Source organism: Saccopteryx leptura, chromosome 7, assembly GCF_036850995.1.
Source record: "Saccopteryx leptura isolate mSacLep1 chromosome 7, mSacLep1_pri_phased_curated, whole genome shotgun sequence".
In the NCBI taxonomy this organism is placed as follows: domain Eukaryota; kingdom Metazoa; phylum Chordata; class Mammalia; order Chiroptera; family Emballonuridae; genus Saccopteryx; species Saccopteryx leptura.
Window position 1 is genome coordinate 116504777 of NC_089509.1, and position 24756 is coordinate 116529532.

The 24756-nt window shown below is 53.9% G+C and overlaps 1 non-coding gene across 1 annotated transcript; it reads right to left on the minus strand.

Annotated features, from left to right (window-relative positions):
* Nucleotides 1-21555: 21555 nt before the first annotated feature.
* On the minus strand, nt 21556-21632 carry TRNAP-GGG (transfer RNA proline (anticodon GGG)). Its single transcript has one exon. It is a non-coding gene; the product is annotated as a tRNA-Pro (tRNA).
* Nucleotides 21633-24756: the final 3124 nt, after the last annotated feature.

Here is a 24756-nt window from a genome sequence, read left to right on the forward strand (position 1 = left end):
GCCCCGACCTGCGTGCAGGGCGCCCCCGCCGCCGACCACAGCGGCTAGCATCCGGTCCAGATCACCTTCACGTCTTGCTCGAGTTCCCCTGTTAGCATCACACCCTGTCTCCCTGCTTCTCCCTTGTCCCCTACAGGGACTCTCATCACAGCATCCAGAGGGACCCTTAAAAAGCCTCAACCTCATCACGTTCCTCCCCTGCCCCTCCCCCCGCATGGCTCCGGTTTCCTGGGAGGAAAGTCAAGTCGTGAAAGGGCTTTTCATCAGCTTCTCACGCCCTACATGACCTCGATCCCTTCTGTCCTCCCGCCACGGTCACTTCACAGCAGCCACAGCGGCCTCTGTGCTGTCCCTCGACAAGCCAGGCAGCGGCGACCACGCCACGAGCTCTCGCACTGGCTGTTCCTTCTGCCCGGCACGTTCGTCCCCACGCAGCCATGTGGCGTGGTCCCCCACCTTCTGTGTGTCCTTGCTCAGATGTCACCCTTGCAGTCCGGCCAACCTGCCCACCCAGGACCATATTGCCGCCTCCGACCCACCTTTGCCCTCCCAATCCCCTTAGCTCTGGTCTCGTTCTCCTGTCTTCTGTGAGCCTTTCCACCTCCCCGTCCTCTGAACCCCTTCCTTGTAATTGTGTGTGTGTGTGTGTCTGTCTGTCTGTCTGTCTGCCTTTGCAAAAATAAAAGTTCTCCAAGAGCAGAAAAAGTGCTTTTCCTCCCCAGGGATGGACCCAAGGACTTGGTCAGGGCCTGGACCAAAGAGGAAGGTTGAGACATAGTTGGTGATTTATAGATAGGACTGTGGCGGACCAGGAAGTGTTTGTTTTCATGAACTTTTACTCCCTTAAAGTTCGCAACAAGGCGGAGCCTTATTATTATTATGTACTTGCTCCAGGACTTCCCCAACAGTGGCCATGTACCTGTCCCCTAGCTGAGGTGGTCACAGGAGGGCCGAGCGGGAATGCACCGGTCAGAGGCATATGCCAGGAAAATCATGTCTACAGGAGCTCACCGTCCCGGATCTTACAGCAAGAGGACCACAAAGGTTTGGAGAGGGTTGCGCCATTTACAAAGCATGTTCATTGTCTCGTTTAAGTTTCTGCATCCCTGTGAATTACGTCTTAGGGTCGTTCCGTGCACTTCACGTGCGATAAAACTGACGTTTGGAGGGGTCCAAGGTCACCTCCGAGCAGGAGTTCAGGCAGAGGGGAAATCCTGGTCTGGGGATGGTTCATACCACCGCGCCGCCCTGAAATAATTTGCACACGTGATTATGAGTATGAGTCCCCGTTCTGGGGCCAGTTGGTGTTATTGTTTATTTGCTAGGGTTCACTTGTTCACCTTTCACTAGAGTGAAACACAGACGCACCAACACTAAACTGATGCGTGATTTAGTGAGTTGTTATACGGTGAACCGTGAAACCATCACCACCCAGGCCAAGAAATAGAACTTTACCGCCACCCCAGAAGTCCCCCGCGGGTGGCACGCTCTCCCCACACCTCGCTCCCGCCGAGAGTAACTGTTATCCTGGTTTCTGTAGTCATCGCTTCCTGTCATTTCTTTACACTTTTATCACCCCGATGTGTATGCTTAGACACTACGGTTCAGTCTCATCCATTCCTTAAAAACTTGATTAAATCTTTTAATCAACAGTTTTCCCTGCCATCTTTTCTCTCCTCCTTACAATGGATCTAAAGAAGAATTTAGTCTTTTCGAGCTGTAGAGTTTCCCACAGCCTGGAAAGCCCACGAGAAACACCTCCTCAGTCCCTACTGATAGTTTAAGTTCACATTCAGGACTAAAGGGCTTTTGCGTAATCGCTTTGATATTGTACCTTATCTTCCGTACCAAGAGTCTACATTCTCCAAAACGCGGGGGTGGATAGACTCAGAATTTTCCCATAATTGTCCGTTTGCTTTATCCTCTGTGACACGCATCTCAGAACACTCCCCAGCACCTCCAGTCACCACGGCTGACGGCGGCGGAAACTCTCCCCCTTGTTCATTGGTTGTGCTCTGTCTTTGTTGGAAGACCACACAGGTGTAATCCATCATCCTTCCTTCTAACTCTCACTCCGCCGTAGTCCTGGAAGCACACAGATAATTAATGTTCCCACCACCGTCCCTTGGACTCGAGTCCTTCTGGTCTTTTGAAAGCCGTTTTTCTGTGGTCTTCTTACGCTGGGCTTCTTCTGGTAATAGTTGTCCCCCAAGCCTCTCCTGTTCGTAACGGTTGATCTGCCCTTTTTCCTTGACAGCCAGTGTTTTGTCCATAAAATAGTGCATTTCCAACTCTTTTTTTTTTTATTTGTGTATATAAAACACATCACTCCACTTTCTTCTGGGACAAAGCAATACAGTAAATATGTCTAATGAAAAATGGAATGTCTTTTCCCTGACAAATCAAGTCTTTTCCTTTTGCTCGGCTCCCCAAACAGTTTCTTTCATTCTTTCTTTCTTTGAAGTCCAATCGTTTTATCAGAATGTCTTTGGTCTTCGTTGTTCTGTGTTGATCGTCTCAGCCTACAGTGAGTCCTTTCAACATGTCCCTTCAAGTAGACTTTTTTTATAATTTCAAGAAATTTTTCTGGAAGCATGACTGTTGGTTCTGAGTGTCTGTGTCCTTTTTTTAATAGATTCCCATTGCCCGACCTGGGGTCCTCTTTGCCTGTTGTCATTCACAGCCACCTTCGCTCCAATACTTTCTCTTTTCTTCCTTCATTTCTCTTTCGTTTAAGCGGGTTTTCCCCTCCCCACTTTTCCTTTCGCTTAACGCGTGGTTGGTTTTATTCACTTGCTGTTTTTTCCTTCTGGTTGAATCTTACTCATGAAAGGATATTTTTTCTCCTTACGTCTAACTCTTGCTTACGTACGCCACTCATTCTGCGTGTCCGTCCTCCGTAGCCTGCGTTATGTTCTGAGCATCTCTGAGCCCATTTTGAAAAGTTGCACAACAGTTTGGATCTGCGCCCCTCGCGCGCACGTTCCTGGCGCGTGGGGATGCTCTTCCGCCCGGTCCCTTTTCCTGACGGTGAGTGGGTGTGGAGTTGGACTTCGATGCCTCTCTGTTGCTCATCTCTGTGAATTTGGCGGTTCTGAGTTTTTGGAATTGTGACCAGACCCCTTAAACACAGGGGTGGGCTAAAAGGAGGTTGACCATTGTGAGTACACAGAACACAGAGCTGATAAAAGCTGTTAGAATAATCATAACCCGCCTGTCGTTTTCCGTACGAACAGCTGTAAAACCACTTTTGCTCACTGCTGTATGTACATGGTGACTTGTCTTCTGAGAGTTTATGGCTTTGTTTTCCTCCCCTATTTTTTATCTGAACCATCTTTCCCCTTCCTCCTCGTGTCCATATCCTGCTCCATTTTGATTCTGTTCCCACGATGTCTCCTCATTGGGGGACCCTGCCCAGAAGGGGGAACCCCGGGGGTTCAATTTCAAGCATTTGCTAAGACTGCACCGTCTCAGTCGGATCCAGCCAAGGGCTCCGAGCACTTTACCTGCGGTCACAGTGGGCAAATAGTCTAGGATCTAGATTGATCTACTCTTCCCAAATCGGCCCACCCTGCTTTCCGGTGAACACCTGTTGGCTATTTGGTGGATTCTCCTTGTCTAAGGTCCATTGGACACCCTGGTCCTCCACTCTGCTTCCTACTGCTGACAATACCTTGGTCTTTAGCTATTAGTAATATGTCCCCGGCAATGGAGTTTTGGAGACGACAGGAACACCTTGTCTCAGCCCTTTGGTTTGGCTCTTTGGGATGCTCTGTCTGTTTATAGGGAAAAGTCAGGAAGGAGAAAAGTTAAGCTGCCCCCTTTAGAGAATCACTCATTTGCTTTTTAAAAGATGAGTGTTTCACCCATTTAGAAATTGGTGGACAACGTGATGTTATGTATTGTTTTGTTATGTATTGTTTTATTATATTATACTACATACTACTATATTATGTTGTGTTCTAGTCTATATACATATACATATATTATATCCTCAGGGGCATGTCTATGTTTCTGTAAGTCAACAAAATACTCTTATACTCTCCCCTCTGCAGCAGTCAAAGGCAGGATGTCTTGGCTTTAACGTGCATATGATTCACCTGAAAACCTTCTTCGCATGTGGGTTCTGGTCCAATGTGTCTGGGGTGGGACCAGTGACCCCGCATCTCCGCCTGCTCCCAAGGTCATGTCCGTGCTGGTGGCCTCAGACCCCAGCTGGAGTAGTGGCGGTCCGGGTGTCAACAAATTGTCAACACGCTTCATACACGATTCTAATAAAAGATCACTCTCAGTAACAGGCGCTACCTTTATTCTTTTCAGCAGCAGAAAACACCGAAACCCAGGACAGAGCGCTCTGAGGCTGGCATTGTGCTGCCCAGGATCGCATTCCCTCGTGTCATTCCCTTGTGCCATCCTTCCCGTCTCACTTGTACAGGTGGTGGCATAGCGATGGGGTGCGCTTGAACTCTGGCGACATCACGCCGCGCCTGACTCGGGAGCACACCGTTTCCTGTTTGGGTCTTTGTCCTCCTTTCTCAATCGTTTCTTTAATGCCGAACCTCCATTCTTGAGCTCTGAACACCCTCTCTCCGCGTGTGGCACCGCACACACCCGTCTGAAGCGCTGCCTCGTCACATCAGCTCAGTCCTGCTGGGAGCCACGCAGCTCAGTTACCATGGCTTCCGCTCAGAGAGTGAGAAACCCACCATGTGACGCAACAGCATTGTCCCCCCGTTAAATGACTCTCCTCAAGCCTGCGCAGGGTTGCTCCTCATGACTTCCAGCTGGAGGAAAGGGGGTTTCCAGCACGACGAGGGTACAGGTTGATTTATTCCGTCAGATTCACATGAAATAATTTATGTTCATTGGCTCTGCAAAGAATTTAGGAATGCACAGAATAAAACACTACTTTACAATTGGAGAGAAAGGCAACCGTGCCAGTTTTATAAAACGCCACGAGTGATTAAGGAAATTAACAGAGAGACACAGGACTCCAGAAATAGCCCGCGGCAGATGGAAGCCGACCTCTGAGCTCAGTGCCGCTGAGCGGCCGCTTCTGTGACCGAGTGAGGTTGGCCAGCTCCCTGAGGAACGTGGGGGGCCCCAGGCGTGCACGCCCTCGCCAGCGCCCTGGGCAGCGTCTGTGCACAGGCTCATCTCCAGCCCCACTCTCTGGGGGGCTGGCTGTCCAGGCTGATGGGGACCTGGGGACTGAATTTGGACAAGCACCCGCGGCATTCAGACACTCGGCCAGAGTGGGAAATCTCTCAGCAGGCTCCCCGTGTGGAGCTCACCCCACGACACGGGGCCCGAGGAGGCAAGCCCGGCTGGCCGCGGGCGTGGCCATAACCACGGTGGAGCGTGACCAGAACGCATCTTCGCTTGCGCCTCCTACCGCCCCGCCCGCTCTGCTCAGCGGAGGCACGTGTTTTTGCCGCTGCCGGTCAACTGCAGCAGGTTGCATGCGCTTCCTCTCCTTACGCATCGTCAGCGCCGTCCTGCAGCCCGGTTTTCCTGCACAGACGCCGGAATGGTGGGTTCCAGGAAGTCAGACCCGGAGATGACCCAGGCGCTGGTTTGCATGCCGCCGTAACAAAGCACCGCAGAGGGCGTGGCCTGAACAGCAGACACGCTTTGTCTCAGGGTTCGGGAGGGCTGACACCCGGAGTCAAGGTGTTAGCGGGGTTGGGTCCCTCTGAGGGCTGTGAGGGAAGGAGCTGTCCCAGGCCTCTCTCTCCTTGGCTTGTCGATGGCCATCTCCCCCGCCATCATCTTCCCTCTATGTCTGTCTGTCTCTGTGTCCAAATGTCCCCTCTGCGTAAGGACACCAGTCATATTGAATTTGGTCCCCTTCTCGTGACCTCTTCTTACTTTGATCTCCAATGACCCTATTTCCACTTAAGGTTATTCTCATAGGAACTCGGGGTTAGAACATCAACATCTTTTGCGGTAACCCAATCAGCCCATAACAGGCCATTTGATCACTGTGATGGACAAGATGACTGTGGTCCTAAAAGTCGACTACAAACTTTAGAAGTTGGGGCTAGAAGCCACTTTACAGAAGTCTGACTGAATCCGATGGTCCATTGCATCGTTGCATGACCTCGCTGTCAGTGCCTGCTCGCTCAGAAGGCCCCTGTTGGGAAGTTCGTGGCCGTGTCCCTTAGCTCACTGAGTGATGGCTTTAGGAATACTCTTACCCAGAATAAAGGAACATTCTTTCCCCAGACATAGTCTTGCAAGCGCTCCGGGGCACATGGTTACCGGGAAAGCTAGTGAATGTGGAGCCTATCGGCCTCCAGACCGTGTCTGGCAGGTGGGTCAGGCGAACTCCCAGTCTTTCGAGTGTCCATCTGGATGAAGCTCTTGGCCTGGGTCCTGGTGATTGAAGCTGGGAGGAGCAGTCCCCTCCCCTGGCCCTCCTCCTGTGCCCTATGCCCTCTGACCCTTCCACTGCCCCCGTCCCTGCCACCTGCTCGGTGCCCCAAAGACAGAGTCCGATGCTTACTTTCCCACATAACCCGAGTCCCGGGTTTGCCAGCCCCACCCCGTGTGTGGGACTCCTTCCTCCTGAGAAGCCCTCAGATGACCTGCAGGGTGTCCGCAGGCCCCCAGGGCTGCCCCAGGGTCGCAGCCACCGAGCAGCTGGGCAGGGACAGGGACAGCGCAGAAGCACTGCTCAGAGATTCCAGAGCAGACGGCACTCTGGGTGTTTCTGCTGCGTCAGGTTTGCCTTACAGCCGACACTGGCCGGCCGCCCGTCGGGCTCCTGCACCTCCTGTGCGCCTCCCGGACTTCTTCGGCCTCAGCGCCACCATCGACCGCACACCTGAGCCCGTCACGCCAGGCTCCTGCACCTCCTGTGCGCCTCCCGGACTTCTTCGGCCTCAGCGCCACCATCGACCGCACACCTGAGCCCGTCACGCCAGGCTCCTGCACCTCCTGTGCGCCTCCTGGGCTCCTTCGGCCTCAGCGCCACCATCGACCGCACACCTGAGCCCGTCACGCCAGGCTCCTGCACCTCCTGTGCGCCTCCCGGACGCCTTTGGCCTCAGCGCCACCATCGACCGCACACCTGAGCCCGTCAGGCCGGGCTCCTTCTTCTCCTCACGCCCGCAGCCCACCCGACTTCTGGTCTGAGGCGCTAGCCCCTGACCACCCTCCTCTCTCTCGGTGCACCCCCACCTCCATCTAGCCCTTTATCCATCCCCCCCCCCCGAACTACTGCCGTGCGCCCCGACCTACAACACGGGAGTCTGACCACCTCCCTCTCCCTCCGGCAGGGGCAAGGCGTCCCACAGCTTGCAGGCCTGGAGGGGGAGGGGAGGCTCCGGCACCTGCTAGCTGTCAGGTCCTGGGCGGAACACGCCACCCCTCTGTGTCCCAGTTGTTTCCCCTGGGAGATGGAGAGAAGGATGCTAGTGAATCTCCATCACAGCGACTGTGAGCGTTGTTACATGAGATAGTATGCAAACCGCTGAACATAAGCAGCTCTCAGGAAAAGGCCCTATCATTTTTTCCCAATGCGTGGCTCCCAGAGAATCATCTGCATGGTTCTATCACAGTACTAAAATCACACAAAGAGGAATTACTTGTATATACTTTTATCCCCTGTCAGAGTACCAGCCTCTTGAAGGTAGTGGCCCTCTCTTAGCCATGTGGCACACCCAGGAGTTCAGCAGAATGCCCGGAATAGAGCAGCTCCTTCAGCATTGGGAGGATGAACGTATGGAACAATGAATTCGGGTAAAAATAAAGGAAGGAACGAAATCTGCCCAACACGCTGACATTTGAACCACCAAGACCTTTTGTCCTGTTTGTTTACTTTGTAACAGCTCAGATTTCTTTTGGAAAAGCTTACAGTGAATCACCTAGGAAGGGTTGGGAGACAGAAGAGGAAGGCTTTGGAAAGTTAATTGGTAACATCGGAGCAAATGCGGGCCCTGCAGCAATCACAGGGGCTGCGGTCTCTCCTACTCTAATAACAGTTCCCCTGAAGAAGGCCTCTTTTTTTTTTTTTTTTTTTTTTTTTTTTTTTTTTTTTTTTTTTTTTTTTTCATTTTTCTGAAGCTGGAAACAGGGAGAGACAGTTAGACAGACTCCCGCATGCGCCCGACCGGGATCCACCCGGCACGCCCACCAGGGGCGGTGCTCTGCCCCCCAGGGGGCGATGCTCTGCCCATCCTGGGCGTCGCCATATTGCGACCAGAGCCACTCTAGCGCCTGAGGCAGAGGCCACAGAGCCATGCCCAGCGCCCGGGCCGTCTTTGCTCCAATGGAGCCTTGGCTACGGGAGGGGAAGAGAGAGACAGAGAGGAAAGCGCGGCGGAGGGGTGGAGAAGCAAATGGGCGCTTCTCCTATGTGCCCTGGCCGGGAATCGAACCCGGGTCCTCCGCACGCTAGGCCGACGCTCTACCGCTGAGCCAACCGGCCAGGGCTAGAAGAAGGCCTCTTAAGAAAATTTTATATGAAGGCACGAGATTAAAATAAACTTGGATGCTGTATTACAAAATTGCAATCTTTTCTTCCCAGTCATTTTTTTTTTTTTTAATAATAGGGCTTAAGGCTCATGTGCAAAATGTAAGAACCACAGTTTTTATATGACAGAAAACCTATCTGAATTACCTTCAGAGAAATGCCAACAAGGCAAGACAGCTTTGAAGATGAAAACCGTACGAAGTGTTTCATTTTGCTGAAATCCACCTTTGAATATGGAGGATGGTTAATTTTATGTGTGAGCCTGCCTAGGTCATGGCTCGCAGATTTTCGGTCAAACAGGGTCTAGGTACTGCTGCAAAGGTGTTTTGTGAATGTGATTAACATGTAGATCAGTGGACTCTGGGTAAGAAGGTGGCCCTCCGCAGTGGGGGGGGGCTTCATCCAATCAGTTGAAGGTCTTCAGAGGAAAGACTGAAGTCCCCAGAAGAGGGCCTCTGTCTCCATACAGCCTTCGGACTTTAGCTGCAGCCTCTTCCCTTCCCTTCCCCTGAGAGTCCACACTCTAGAATCTGGATTGTCAGCCCCCCACAATCACACCAGCCGATTCTTTAAAATCAATTAAATCTCTCTCTCTCTCTCTCTCTCTCTCTCTCGTCTTTTCTCCTCCTCCCACACACATACACATAGACATCGATTGGTTCTGTCTCCCTAACTAATACATTATCTTTAGTAACATTTTAAACAAGAGATTTTCTTTTCTCTTTTCAAATGCATCTTTATGAAAACGTAAGTGGAGGGTGTTCTTCTTTCATGTGTTAACGCTGAGGAGAACTGCGGAGCATGGCGGGTTAAGCTACCTTCCCGCCCTCTGAGAGCTTGCCCCCTGCAGTCACGGACGGCCCAGCCGGCCTGTCTGGGCTGTCTGTCCGCTAGCAACTCACCTGACTGACCTCTGGTCACGAACCAGAGCCATTGTTTAGGAGGGCTGCTGGGCACATTGGGATAACTAATGGGAACCCCTACAAACATCTCTGCCCACCACAGAGGGAGGTGAGACCTCGGCTCTCTCTGCCACCACTTCCAGCCTCAGAGGGTGCTGACCCCTTGTCCGGCCCTCTGAGAACACTCCTCCAATCACGTGGTTCTGCTGGAGGCTGCCATTTTCCTCCTGGTCCCCCACTCCATGGCCACAGTGACTGTCTGGGGCACAGTGGCCTTGGCTGGCTGACCACAGAGCTGCCAAGGTCACAGGTGGCTGGTGCAGGACTGGGAACATGGTGCAAGCAGTTTTCCTCTGGGGTTTTCTAGGAACCAAGGGAAAGCGGTCAGTATCTCCCAGGTGGCCAGAATGGGAGGAGGTGAACAGCCAGGTCCCCTGTGGGCGTGGGAGAGGGAGAGGGCCACTCAGAGACACAGAATAAGGATGGAGAGCTAAGTCTAGAGCTCAAGTTCAACCGTTCCCAAGGCCGACTCGTCTTCCCCCTGTGGTCGGTCACGAGTCACCCGTGTCCTGTGCTAGTTGGAGTTGGGTCCCATCACTGGAATCAGAGTAGTTACAGTTCAACGACAGGAGCCCGCAGTCCCCTGAGCCTCCGTGTGACCTGACACTGCCGTCCCCTGAGCCTCCGTGTGACCTGACACTGCCGTCCCCTGAGCCTCCGGGTGACCTGACACTGCCCTCTCCCTTGACTGTGGGGACCGGGGAGCCGGAAGCAGATGCCGAAACCACCACACCGTGGCCGTGGGGTTCACTCCGTGCAGACAACACCGAGGAAAGAGAAGATGGGTCACAGGTAGCTGTTTTAAAAATCAAAGCATGCCATAAATAAAAAGCATGAAAGAAAGTGGTTAGTTAGGACCCCGGAATGCGAGAAGGAGGGGGTGTAATTGGTGACAAAGTTTAAACATAGAACCTCCTTCAAGGAGATAGCACCCTGAGATGGTGTGTCAGCCAGCACTCTGGAACCAGGGACCACAGAACCCAGAGGCCTAAAATAACAGAAATGTGTCCCCTCGCCATCTGAAACCGAGGGTCAGTGAGCGGTGTTCCCCCTGAAGTTTTCGGGGAAGACTATGTTCTGACCTCTTTTAGCTTCTGGTGGCCCCAGGCAGTCCTTGGCTAATGACGGTGTCACTCTGATCTCTGTCCCTGTCTTCACACGGCCATCTTCCTGTGTGCCTGTCTTCACGTGGTTGTGTGTGTGTGTGTGTGTGTGTGTGTGTGTGTCTGCTCTTTTTATAAGGACACCAGTCACATTGGGTCACCCCACTGCAGGGTGATCTCATCTTAACAAATCCAAAGGTCTACCAGAAAGTTCTGTCCGTTTCTGTCACAACAAGTTTTGACACGTAAGCACATGTTGATTTGGCGCATGTGTGCCTCTCTATTTTTATCACTTAATGTATACATACTGACACAGCAAATTAACTAAAACGAAGTTGATTCACGTTAGTCTTATGTGTGAAGCCATTGTGTACCCATGGCTACTGATAAATTTCATTTACGCCACTGTAATTTTTACGAATTTCAACAAGGAAGAAATGCTACAGAAGCATGTAGAAATTTATTGAAAGTGGTGAAGGTACAGTTTCTGACAGGACATGCAGAAGATGGTTCGAAAAATTCGAAACAGGTGATTTCGACCTTTCTGATAAGCCACGTTCTGGGCGACCATCTTTGATCGATGACGATGTTGTTAAGACCATGTTGGAGCAAGATCCTTTTCTGACAACATCGGAGTTCGCAGAAAGGCTTAATTCAGCTCAGCAAACCATTTCGGACCATATTCGGAAGATAGGATTGGTGTGGAAATATTCAAGATGGGTGCCACATGAATTAAGTCAGAAGAATTTGTGTTTTGTTTTACTCCAAAAACGGATAGAACTTTCCGGTAGACCTTATATTTGCAGCAACGACCCTACTTCCAAATAAGGTCACAATCTGAGTGAGGACCTGGGGGGTCAGGACTGAGATATACCTTTTTAAGGGACACTGTGCGACCCATCACAGATGGTAAATTAATCTTTAACACTTTTCAGTAACAACGGTAACATCGGTAACAGAGCACACGTCCCCCTGCGGACAGGGGAGCCCCCTCTCCCCGCCGCGAGCCACTCCTTGGAACATCGACAGAAGCCTCCCAGGGAGGTCGAGTGAGCAAAGGGTTTTCCCTGGAAATCTGTGGACCAGGTTCCTCAAAGCCCCTGGGGGCCATGAGAGAAGGGCCATGTCCCGCCTGTGCCCCTGGGTCCGAAAAAAACAGGTCAGTCTGAGAGAAGGCAGCACAGACGTGTCCCACAGCACCAGTCAAAGGCTCGTTTCCTCTCTGGGTGACCCAAAACCAATTCAAACGTCCGCCTGAATTCTTCGCTCTCCGCACGAACGGAACCGCAGCTGGCCGACCCGCTATGCTGACATGAGGTCGTGCTGGGCGGTGACAGCTGCTACATTTGTCTAGACGCTTCTGCTTGTCACTCTTTTTTTCTTTTTCCTAGATGACCAGCGCTGGGATCACAGCAGCAACCACAAGGTCAGCGGTCCCAGTACTGGGCCCGTGACCCCAGCAGTCTTATGAGAGTTTTCCCAGGACTGATGTAGGATGTCGGGAGCTGTGGTTCTCGTCTCCTGGGAAAGCAAGGCTGGGGTGCTGGCCAGTGGGTCTCAGCATCTTCCTTTCAGGAGAAGCTGCAAGAGCAGGTGCAGCCAGGCAGAGACGCACGCGGCTCAGAGAAAACAGAGCCGGTCATCAGCCCTGGCTGGGCTAGGTCCCCTGCCCCTGGAAACAGAGCCGGTCATCAGCCCTGGCTGGGCTAGGTCCCCTGCCCCTGGAAACAGAGCCGGTCATCAGCCCTGGCTGGGCTAGGTCCCCTGCCCCTGGAAACAGAGCCGGTCATCAGCCCTGGCTGGGCTGGGTCCCCTGCCCCTGGAAACAGAGCCGGTCATCAGCCCTGGCTGGGCTAGGTCCCCTGCCCCTGGAAACAGAGCCGGTCATCAGCCCTGGCTGGGCTGGGTCCCCTGCCCCTGGAAACAGAGCCGGTCATCAGCCCTGGCTGGGCTAGGTCCCCTGCCCCTGGGCCCGTTCTTCAGCCCCACCAGCTCTCAAGAAACCCTATCTTTATTCCTGAGACCCTAAACCTATCTGTACCTCCCCCTTTTTTTTATTCAGTGAAAGAAGGGGAGACAGAGACAGAATTCTATATGTGCCCCAACCAGACTCAAACCCGCAAGCCCACTAGGGGGCATTGCTCTGCCCATCTGGGGCATTGCTCTGTTGCTCAGCAACTGAGCTCTTCTTAGCACCTGAGGTGGAGGCCATGGAGCCATCCTCAGTGCTCGAGGCCAATGCGTTCCCATTGAGCCATGGCTGCAGAAAGGGAAGAGAGAGAGAGAGAGACTGATAGGGAGAAGCAGATTGGTGCTTCTCCTGTTTGCCCTGGCTGGGAATCAAACCCTGGACATCCACACATTAGGCTGATGTTCTACCTCTGAGCCAACCAACCAGGGCCCTGTATCTCTGCTCTGATAGAATCCCTGACTCAGTCCTGTGGCCTTCACTGCGGTTGAGGAGACAAGCCCAGTAGAGACGGCCATACAGGTGGACACTCTTCCCCAACACTAGGCCTGCGCGCCATCCGGAGGGACGGTCCCCACTCCAGCCACACTCCACCACCCTCGGTCACTGGCCCCGAGGGACAGGGACTGCAAACACTTTAGGCAGGAAGGCAGGACACATTTACATTCATTTAAATTAATTCACAATGGTGTTGCTCATCTCCTTAGAGTTCAGTTAATTAATTAGGTAGGCTTCTTTTCTTTCTCTCCCTCGAAAGTCTCCCCGGGCCCCGTTCTTGCAGCTGCCTTCCGATTAGGGCGGGCGTTTCCCAAAGGCCCTTCGCGGGCTGTGCCGGGCCTGGCGCAGAGGACCTCGGGGCCTGGGTGGGTGGGGGGCCTTCGCGGAGAGAGAGCCGTTCTTTCTTACGTTGTGCTTTTCCTCCGCCTTTCTTCCCGCCAGCCTCTGGCCGGGGCTCCCACCAGGAACGTCTGGAAGGAGAATGAAGTCATCAAAGGCAAACGTGCAGGGTGGGGAGGGGGTCTGCCCCCCACACCTCATGTCACCCCCACCCCATGTCAGCAGTGCTGGTGAAGAGAGAGGTGTGCCTGTGACCTGTCCCCACAGCTGCCAGCAGGTCCCCGACCTTCCCACAGCCCCGAGGCCCCGCCAGCCACAGCCCTGGAGCACAGTCAGCCTCCGGGGAAGCCAGAGAGCGAGTGGGTCCCAGGAGCAGGGATGAGCTCTGGTGTCCTGGCTGGGTGCGGGCGGGGCTCGAGGAAGCTGTCCACAGGCAGCCGGACCGCATCAGGGGACGCGTCCCAGGGACGACAGGGCCCGAGAGATGGACTGGGGAACTCTCAGCAGCTACTTAAATGGGTCCTCTCCCTCATATATTTTCATCACTAAACGGGTGTGATTGTTGGCGTGAAGCAGGCCGGGTAAACTCTCAGAATGCCGTGCCTACTACTGAGGGGTTTTTTTCTCTCAGTACAGCAGGTCGCCTCTTGTCCTTTCCTCCCCTTGAATATACGATGCAAACGATCTTCTAGAAATGCGGGGGCTCTGGTGTCCAGTGATGAGCAGGGCGGTAGCCAGGGACCGGAGAAGAGCAGAGTCATGCGGAGGAAGGACAAGAACAAATGTCCTTCGTCATCGGAACCTCTGCACACGCACTGTGACATTTAAAGGGACTCATCCCCAGAGAAGAATGGACCTTCCTTCGGTGCCCTTGAGTGGACAGGCGGCACAGTGACTTGCAGTTCCTGGCAGTTTGCGGATGTGCCTGGAATTATGTAAACGTACTTGGCCAGTCTTGAAGAAGTAGCTCTCTTGACCTTGTCATAGAGCCTGACAGTGACCATGGCTGGGTCACCTGAGATGTCACCATTGTCTCCACCACACCGATGGCCCCCAGGCACCCGCCAAACCTCCTGTCCTCTTGCATGTGACTTCCTGGGCAAGAGAGGTAAGAGATGGCTGTGTCACTACCTGGGACAGATTTCTTAGCTAATGACCTCTTAAAAGACAAGTAGCTCCAGGTTGTCACTCTCATCCAACGCTTCCCGAACTCCTTGGTGAAGCAGCTCTGTCTTATTCCCCAAAGACAGGCGGCCGAGAAGTGGGAGGTGGGGAAGAAAGAGGAAGGTCCCCATCGGCCCGCCACGCATGGCGGCGAAGTGAGGTGCAGCCCCTCACTGATGTATCACGTAGCCCCTCGAGGTGAGTGTGACCTGAGTCAGTGAAAGTGAGCTTCAATGCAGTTGAATAACTTGTTCAAGTAACTTAAAAGTAAAAGGGGGGGGGGGGAGCTTTCAATCCTGGGGTCTCTCAAAACACGGGGGCCGCTCAGCGGCTGCCCTGATGGTTCTAGCGAGCTATCACATCGGCCGTGACCACATGGTGAAGCCCTGTTTGGAGAGCTGTATCTCTGGTGACTAATGGCAGCCACTCGCGGGCACAGTTCAATAGTCCCAAGAGAGTCATGGATGTTCGTCTCGGTGGCTGCCGTCTTGTTGTAAGACCAACTGTGGTGACAGAATCTGTGCTGAGATGCCGTGTCCTTCCCAGCGCGCTCTGCTCGGTGCTCCCGGCCGCCTCCCTCCTGTTGCCGGGACGATGTCTGGATGGCGAGGCATAGAAAGACGTGTCCTGACTAGCTCTGCTGTCTGCCTTCGGGCTGGGGAGGTTCTGTCCGAGCAAAGTAGAAGGTGACCAGCCACAGAGATGGTTTGGACTGGCCAACTCTCTGCAATCCAAGGCCAGTAGAGGGGAAGTAAACTCACCGTCACGGACAAGGTCACCCGTCAACAATGTTTAACTCAAACGAAGACCACAGATCTGGTCTCACCCAGGTAAAGTCAGAAAGTATGTAGGTCACTCTTGGTTCTGAACCAATGCTAAGTTTTCTCTGATGTATTTACAGTTTTTGTGTGTGGGGGGGGGGGGGGGGGGTGTTAGTGAATATCATTGTTAGGTGAATTTTTAAATTTTATTTAACGAACACATATGTACCAGAGACTGTTTGGTCTAAGTCAGGGGTCTCAAACTCAACTCAGCATGTGGGCCGCAGAGCAAGATCACAGCCGTTCGGCGGGCCGCACTAGGTCTACAAAAGGCAACTGTTACGCAACACTTTTCTCACTGCAGTTGAAAACAAAAAAAAATCAGTACAACAAGCACAATCGTACATGCAGTTTACTCAGTGTCACAAAACGGCCAGAAACGGTAGTTCGCATCACAACTGCTGTTAACTAAGCTAATATCTAGCTACGATGCTAGAGAAATGAAAAATACAAATAGGCCCCTAGGCTTACTTAATTTTATCCAAAATATTTTGAACTTCGTGGATTAGTCTGCGGGCCGCACAAAATTGTTCGGCAGGCCGCATGTGGCCCGCGGGCCGCGAGTTTGAGACGCCTGGTCTAAGTGATTTGCAGGGATCAGCTCAAGAGTCCTCCCAATGAAACCGCAAGGCAGGCACCTCTGCTGTTTGTATATTGTGAGGAGACATGGGCAGGGGACCATCCAAGTTCACCAGCAGCCGGGTAGTGTTGCCAGCTTCTACACCCACTTCGGCGGGTGCATTATATTGTAATATTTTTTTTAATTTAAAACAAATTTTGAATGACTTAGACTTGAAGATTATTAGCTTTGACCCAGAAATTTGGGTTTTTGATTTCTCTTGAAACATTGAACTATCTGGCAAAGTTGGGCCACCACCCCGCATGGCCCTGATGGGCTGGCGCTCAGTGGCCACAGTGCCCCAAGCCAGGACGTGGCCCTGGCGGTCACTCCGCACACCGCCCGTGCCCACTGTCCCCCCCGATGCTGCCATTCGTCCTCACACTCACCTGGTGGGTTTCTTAGACTGACCCCCAACCTCTCTGCAGGCATCTGAGTTTGCAATCCTGTTAAAGCCTTACCCCCATGACTTCTGATCAGCTGACCAGCCCTGGCACATAGCCAGCGTCAGCAAGAGAAAGTTCTAGAAACTGGACCATTTTGTCTTAGGTCACGACTGACACCTGCACTCTGCACCTGCCCCGGTCTCTGCCTCCTGCTCCGGGTCAGCTCTCACTCACCCTGACCCCGTCTCTGGGACCACACCAGGGCTTGGCCAGCCCCCAGCCAGTTTCTGTTACACTGAGATCACATCCGCCCAGCCACTCTGTGCTGTCGTGCCAGCCCCTTCCCCAGGGCGGGGTCTGTGCCGGGGCCCCAGGATCGGTCTGGGACAGAGGTCAGCCCACCCTGACACTCTCGTCACGGGACGGACTGGTCTCCACTTATTACTTATCAGGTTCACATTGCACAGCTGCTTTAAAATCTTGTAACACACTCTGTTGCCAAGGCGGCCTCAGACCCAGAGGTGAGGGGGGGCCACTCCTCCCGAGTCCCCTGTTGTTTAAATAACCTGACTCGAGCTGTCAGCCCTGTCACACCCTCTCCCGCTCACGGGCATTTTTGTCTAATCTAATTATTCCATTATGTCACTCTGCTATGGGCAAGCCAGCTCCCCAATTAAAGCTGTTGCTTATAAAGTGTCTCATTATCTACCACCGCACCTCAGTTATCCACGTCCCACGGGCCATCTGTGTGTGTGTGTGCGCGTGTGCGCGTGTGTGTGCATGTTTGTGTGTGACATGCATGCAGGGTCTTGGGGCTCCGCAGGGCCAGCCCTGCCCTGGCCTCACCCCTGGGGTGCCCAGGGAGGCAGGAGCAGCCCCCAGGGGCACAGTGAGCAAGGCCCGTGCTTGCGTTTGCAGTCTTCCAGCCCAGTCACTGTGCCCGTGGACCTTGGTAGTGGCCAGTTTGCTGGAGGCTGGAGGTGAAACACTCCAAAACGCAATGTCACACCTCAGGTCTGATGGCAGGGGTGTCATGTGTTTAAAGCTGAGCCTGGGCGTCTGAGTGTGAAGCGTATTCACTTTGTCATTTCCAGCACTAACCCAGGCCCGGGAGTGGGCATTCGTGTAGATGAGACGGTGCGTGTGCAGGTTTAAGGGTGTGTGTGCAGGTGTAAGGGCACGTGTGCAGACATGAAGGCGCATGTGTGGGTGTGAGGGTGTGTGTGCAGGTGTGAGGGCACGTGTGCAGGTGTGAGGGGGTATGTGCAGGGGTGAGGGCACGTGTGCGGGTGTGAGGGCGTGTGTGCGGGTGTGAGGGTGTGTGTGCTGGTATGAGGGTGTGTGTGCGGGTGTGAGGGTGCGTGTGCGGGTGTGAGGGTGCGTGTGCGGGTGTGAGGGTGCGTGTGCGGGTGTGAGGGTGTGTGTGCGGGTGTGAGGGTGTGTGTGCGGGGGTGTGTGCAAGTATGAGGGTGTGTGTGCGGGTGTGAGGTGTGTGTGCGGGTGTGAGGACGGGTGTGCGGGTGTGAGGGTGTGTGTGCGGGTGTGAGGACGGGTGTGCGGGTGTGAGGGTGTGTGTGCGGGTGTGAGGTGTGTGTGCGGGTGTGAGGGCGGGTGTGGGGGTGTGAGGGTGCCTGTGAGGGGTGAGGGTGCGTGTGCGGGTGTGTGTGCGGTTGCCTGTGCAAGTATGAGGGTGTGTGTGCGGGTGTGAGGTGTGTGTGCGGGTGTGAGGACGGGTGTGTGGGTGTGAGGGTGTGTGTGCTGGTATGAGGGTGTGTGTGCAGGGGTGAGGGTGTGTGTGCGGGTGTGAGGACGGGTGTGCGGGTGTGAGGGTGTGTGTGCGGGTGTGAGGGTGTGTGTGCGGGTGTGAGGACGGGTGTGCGGGTGTGAGGGTGTGTGTGCGGGTGTGAGGACGGGTGTGCGGGTGTGAGGGTGTGTGTGCAGGTGTGAGGTGTGTGTGCAGGGGTGAGGGTGTGTGTGCGGGTGTGAGGACGGGTGTGCGGGTGTGAGGGTGTGTGTGCGGGTGTGAGGGTGTGTGTGCGGGTGTGAGGACGGGTGTGCGGGTGTGAGGGTGTGTGTGCGGGTGTGAGGACGGGTGTGCGGGTGTGAGGGTGTGTGTGCGGGTGTGAGGGTGTGTGTGCGGGTGTGAGGACGGGTGTGTGGGTGTGAGGGTGTGTGTGCTGGTATGAGGGTGTGTGTGCAGGGGTGAGGGTGTGTGTGCGGGTGTGAGGACGGGTGTGCGGGTGTGAGGGTGTGTGTGCGGGTGTGAGGGTGTGTGCGGGTGTGAGGACGGGTGTGCGGGTGTGAGGGTGTGTGTGCGGGTGTGAAGACGGGTGTGCGGGTGTGAGGGTGTGTGTGCAGGTGTGAGGTGTGTGTGCAGGGGTGAGGGTGTGTGTGCGGGTGTGAGGGTGTGTGTGCAGGTGTGAGGGTGTGTGTGCGGGTGTGAGGGCACCTGTGCGGTATAAGGTGCCCAAGCAGACAGCGCGTGGAGGAGGGGCGGGGAGGTGCGCAGAGAGCAGAAGGGGGAGAGGAGGAAGGGAGGGGAAAGGAGGAGACCCAGCACTTCCTTCATCACGCTCTGCAGAATTAAACCCCTTTAGAAAGGCGGCGTTGTGCTCAGGGCTCGGTTCTCAGCGCGCCTCCGGGTCCCAAACCCACCGCATCCATTCCTTCATCCTGCCAGGGTCTGGGTTTCAATTAACTCATTAGAAAGCTTCATATATTATTCTACCCCAGCCTTTATGTGGCTGAGAATAAGTCTACCGAGGTGTGAAAAAGATTAAATTAAGAAACAGGACATGAAGCTGGACTCTAATAAGAAGGAAGAACCCACCAGAGACTTCAAATGCTAATAACAGGCGCCCTGATCTGCGGGGGCGGGACCAGAGCCCCGCTTCCTGTGGAGATGCTCCCTCCCTCCGCTCCTGTCTGTGCCCACACCCGTGATACCCAGGGCAGAGCAGAGGACAGACCATGAAAACAGAGCCCACAGCCACCGAAATCCTGCAGGGGATGGGCTTTGGGGGGTCCTCAGTTTGAAAAGATATTAAAAAGGAGGAATTTCCTTCCAACCACTCCCCACCACCACCCGTGGGCAAGCGGCGGTGCTGACTCCCGGAGAAGCCTGGCGGCATCGCTCCCCATACCAACAGCTCCTTCCCCTCTTTCCCAACAATATATGTGCACACACGCACTCACACACGCACACACGCGCGCACATACACACGCACTCACACGAGCGCGCACGCGCACACACACATGCACGCGCGCGCACGGCTCAGTAGAAAGCGGCGTTTGGGACTCTCCGCGAGTGTCTATGACTTGCTATCGACGCCCACGCACTGGCTCACTCTATGGGCACGGCGCCGTGCTATGTGTTCGCAGAGTTCCATCCACACCCCGAACTGTGCGTTTCTAAGGCACGGAATTCTGTCCCCTCCCTGCTTTTCAAAGTACTCTTTCTTTTTTTTTTTTCTTTTTTTTGTATTTTTCTGAAGTTGGAAACCGGGAGGCAGTCAGACTCCCGCATGCGCCGGACTGGCACGCCCACGGGGGGGGGGGGGATGCTCTGCCCATCTAGGGCGTTGCTCTGTTGCAACCAGGGCCATTCTAGCACCTGAGGCAGAGGCCATGGAGCCATCCTCAGCGCCCGGGCCAACTTTGCTCCAATGGAGCCTTGGCTGTGGGAGGGGAAGAGAGAAACAGAGAGGAAGGAGAGGGGGAGGGATGGAGAAGCAGATGGGTGCTTCTCCTGTGTGCCCTAGCTAGGAATCGAACCCGGGACTCCTGCACACCAGGCCAACGCTCTACCACTGAGCCAACCAGCCAGGGCAAAGTACTCTTTCTTTTTAAGCATGAAATTAAGACTCGGATAGAGTCAGTATGTAGGAACCTTTCCGACCCTGGCAGACACATTTCTTTTTCTGTTATTGAAATTAATGTTACTATCTCGGCATAACCTCAGGTCTTCAGTGATCTCTCTCAGACAAATCAGAGGTAAACACGAAGGAAGGGAGGGAGGGAGGGAGGGAGGGAGGGAGGAAGGAAGGAAGGAAGGAAATATTTGTGTTTGTAACAAGCAATGTTAGTGCTGATTCCAAGAGTCAGCTCCTATGGCAGAAACCCAGCTAATTATCTCGAAGCAAAAACCAGAAGGAGGTCTTGGATTGACCCCTATAATGAGAACGCTCCCCACCCCGGGTCTCTGTTGACACTGGAGGGAGAAGCCTGTGACCTAACAGTCCCTCCTGTTCATCGGTTTTGCACATGAGCATGGGCTGCAGCCTCCATTCATCTCCTAGGTGATCCGGGACGGCAGGAACCTCCCCCCTACTCCCAGCCCCTCCCGGAATGAACTGCTCTGTTTTGTATGCTGCGCTTATTTGGCACGGCTGTAAATTCCACCTCTAATCTCAGGCTCAGAGAGGCCTTTCTACCTCCCGCCACCATTGCGCAGACGTCTGTGGAGCCCACTTTTAATAAACAGAGAGTGACGGCCAGAGCCCCAGAGGAGAAGAATGGCGAGCAGCGTGAAATTGATCTGGAATAGCTCTCCCTCCTCCCTCCGCGTGCTCCTCCTCCTGCTGCATGTCGACCAGAATTTCTATGTGTCTCGACTCCATCAGGTCCTTGAAGATAGTTCAATAAGTGTATTTATGCAAATATACGAGGCATCATGTGGTAACCTGCCCAGGGGTACATGCATTTTTAAATCTGGACTTGAGGGATTAATTAGAAGTAATGGTTTTAACCTAGGTTGTTTCCTTGAGAGAGAGAGAGAGAGAGAGAGAGAGAGTTCTATAAATAAAAATTGGGGAAATGATAGGTTTAACAGGTCTCTGTGTCAGGACCTCTCAGCACCCTTACTGTGCTGATGCAAATTGTTTTGGGTTTTTTTGTGGGGTTTTTTTGTATTTTTCCGAAGCTGGAAACGGGGAGAGACAGTCAGACAAACTCCCACATGTGCCCGACCGGGATCCACCCGGCATGCCCACCAGGGAGTGACGCTCTGCCCACCAGGGGTTGATGCTCTGCCCCTCCAGGGCATCGCTCTGTCGCGACCAGAGCCACTCTAGTGCCTGGGGCAGAGGCCAAGGAGCCATCCCCAGCACCTGGGCCATCTTTGCTCCAATGGAGCCTTGGCTGCAGGAGGGGAAGAGAGAGACAGAGAGGAAGGAGAGGGGGAGGGGTGGAGAAGCAGATGGGCGCTTCTCCTGTGTGCCCTGGCCGGGAATCGAACCCGGGACCCCTTGCACCCCAGGCCAACGCTCTACCACTGAGCCAACCCGCCAGGGCCACAAATTGTTTATCACCAGGAGGGAGCTGGGGCGGTCATCATTTCACAAGTCTCTTTGACCCCAAATCTCTTCTTTGAAAGAATTCTCTGAGGGGCAAGGTCAGGTGATAGGCAGTGAAAATGCTGACCTGGGAAAGGACGGGACTCCCTTCTTCCAGGAGGTCTGAGGTTCCGAGCTGGTAGCCTGCCAGCCCCAGGAGCCGGTGGGTAGAAGGACAGAAGACTCTAAACTTACCCTTATGCCCTGTAACCCACGTGGGGGCACATCTGTCTCCTGTCCCCAGAAGGATCGGATCTGTGGGCCTGAAGGTTCTGGTTCTCAGCGGGGAAATGCTTCCACCAAGTAACACAGCAAGAATCTATTGTCCTTTAAGCTCCAGCTGCCGCTCCTTCATTTTGAGATCGTTAGGCCAAGACACCAGCAAACAGGGACCCTGACCGCCGGCGGAACTGGTCACTCCCCCTCGCCATAGGGGCAAGAGAAACATGCGCTGCCACCCAAGTTATCTACTAGCCTCTTGCTGTTCCCCTGCCAAGATGCCATGGTCAATGGGCAGGGGCAGCAGCCATGACCTGACAGGGCATGGTGGCCTGGGCTCAAACTGCTGAGAACTGTGGGTCTTGGTCACCTCCTCCAGGTAAGCCACTCAGACAAGGACAGAGGGACGGTAGCACAGGAGGCGGCAAGATTAAGTATCAGCTGAGGCCTCCAGACCAGCCACAGCAGGAGTGCTGATCCTTGTTCCCATTGACCTTCCCCTTCTAAGACTGCCCTGGAAACCAGGCCAATCAAAATCCTGGGGGAGCTGTCCTCAGATCAGGCAGGTCATTGTATGAAACTCTTGGCTCCTGCACCAGGGGTGGAGTGTCACGGCTTGTGTGACGTGACACCCTGAACCCCCTCATTGATGGCCTCATTGCCCGGCCGCAGCAGTGATGGCTGGTGACGTCCACATGCCCACAGTCTCAGCTTCAAGCAGAGATCGGTCTGTACCTCTGAATCCCAGGTTCAAGTTCCTGGGAGAGAACTTGCTGTCATCTGTCTCTGTCCCCCGTCAAGCTCCATGAGGGCATGTGTTTTAGTCTCCTCCATTCTCAGCTGTATATCCTCAAGACTTGGAACAGTGGCAGGTGTCCAGCAAATGCCTGTTGAATACATGGGTGACTGTTTGAGGCCGGGCCCAGGGCTGGACAGCAACGTCACCTGATGCCTCGGATGGGAACATTGTCCAGACTCACGGGCAGCGCCTGGGTGGCCGTTGTTCCCCTGGCCCAAAGCTAGAGACAAACCCAAGGGTGGGGCTGGGCAGAAGTGGCCTTCACTGGTGTCCTCTCTGAGGGGATGGATACATTTCTTGGCGTTCCTGAGTACTCAGTCTGGGACAGATGGGACCAAAGGGTCAAGCTTGTCAGGAGAACGGCAGCCAGACAGGTGAGGGCACTATGTGGTGGCTGCAGATGATGCCAGGAAGGGGGACCACTCAGGACCACAGCGGTGAAGCTCCCCACAACCCCCACCACACCTGCCCCCACGTGCACCTTGCTCCCCTGCCCTCCAGCTGCTCCACTGACTCACCGGCCGGCCAGGGCCAGGCTGTCTGCCTTGCAAATCAGCGCCGCTCGTTTGAAGGGGGCCTCCTGAGGGCAGAATCTTTACAGACTGGTGCAGCAGCTCGAACGCTTCTCCACTCGCAGCATCTCTTACCACGGCTCACCACTGCTGAGGCTATGGGTCTATTTTGGTTTGGTTAGATTTTTAGGTTTTTATGCAAACATATCTTAATCATTTTAGCCCCAGTGTCATGCTAGGATTGATTCTTCTCAACTCAGAATTATAAATGAACTTTATTTTGCTTCTTTTTTTTTTTTTTTTTCTCTCTCTCTCCCTTGGGCAGAAGGAAGCAGTTGATTGTTAATTTGCCCTTTAATTCAAATGCATGAACGATTGCTCTTAGAACAAGAAGGCAACTCGGACAGTTAACATGGCTTGGACTTCATGTAAGCAAAGGTCGTTGTGACACTGGATTAATCAAGTGATCGGGGCAAGTGTCGTATCTAGCGGCAGCAAGGGTTTAGGGCTCACCCCGCTGCATCCTAGTTTTGAATTACTCCTGCTACCCAGCCACCCCGCGTCTGCATTCTGAAGCTGAATTATTCCTGCTACCCAACCACCCCGTGTCTGCACTCTGAAGCTTCCACCATGCTGCTCCCCCACCCAGCAGGGGCTGACATCTCCCGGCCATCACGGGCTCACCTGTAGCCAAATCAGCAACGTGAAGAGACATCCTGTCGCGTGTCCCCGGGTTCTGATCAGACCTTCCTCCTGAGATCCCAGGAGGTGGCTGGCACTCCACGTCCCTCCCTTCCTGCCCTGCCCCGGGTTCTGATCAGACCTTCCTCCTGAGATCCCAGGAGGTGGCTGGCACTCCACGTCCCTCCCTTCCTGCCCTGCCCCAGGGCGGGACGTCCTTGCCTCCTCCCAGATGCCTTCCTTAGAGCTCCAGCCCCAAACCGCCCAGCTCGGAGATTGTTCTGACATTTGTAAATATCAGAGGTTCCAATCCAGCAAACCTCCAAAGGACTTTTCCGGTCATTTCATTGTTGATTGCTGAAATTTTGTGTTACTGACCATTGCTTAAGTCAGATAGAGTTATAATATATTTCAGTAGGCAGAGATTTTCAATTTAATGAAACCTGAACTGTATTGGATTTTTTTTTAAAAGACTCCTTGCAACACTTAATAATTCTCTCCACTGCCCATTGAGAAAATGCATCCATTTATTCAAAATCAAAACCAGACCTACCTAATCCGAACACTTACCCTCCATCCCAATCTACGGCCAGTTAACTGCCCATTTGGTCCCTGTGTCCATGTCCTCTGCAATGTGGCTTGGCAGTCCCTCCCATCAAAAGGGGGGGGGTCTATTCTCCTGCCCCCCAAATCTGAGCTGGCCTTGTGACTAGCTTTGGTCAGAAGAATGTGTCATAGGGGACGCTGTGTCAGCTCGCGGGGACCTGCGTGAATCCCCCTCTCTGAAAACCCTGCCATCACGTAGAAGGACCGCTCTCATGCTTCCAGCCCTGTCCTCCGCGCAGGCCCCAGAGAGAAGCCCAGTGACAGCA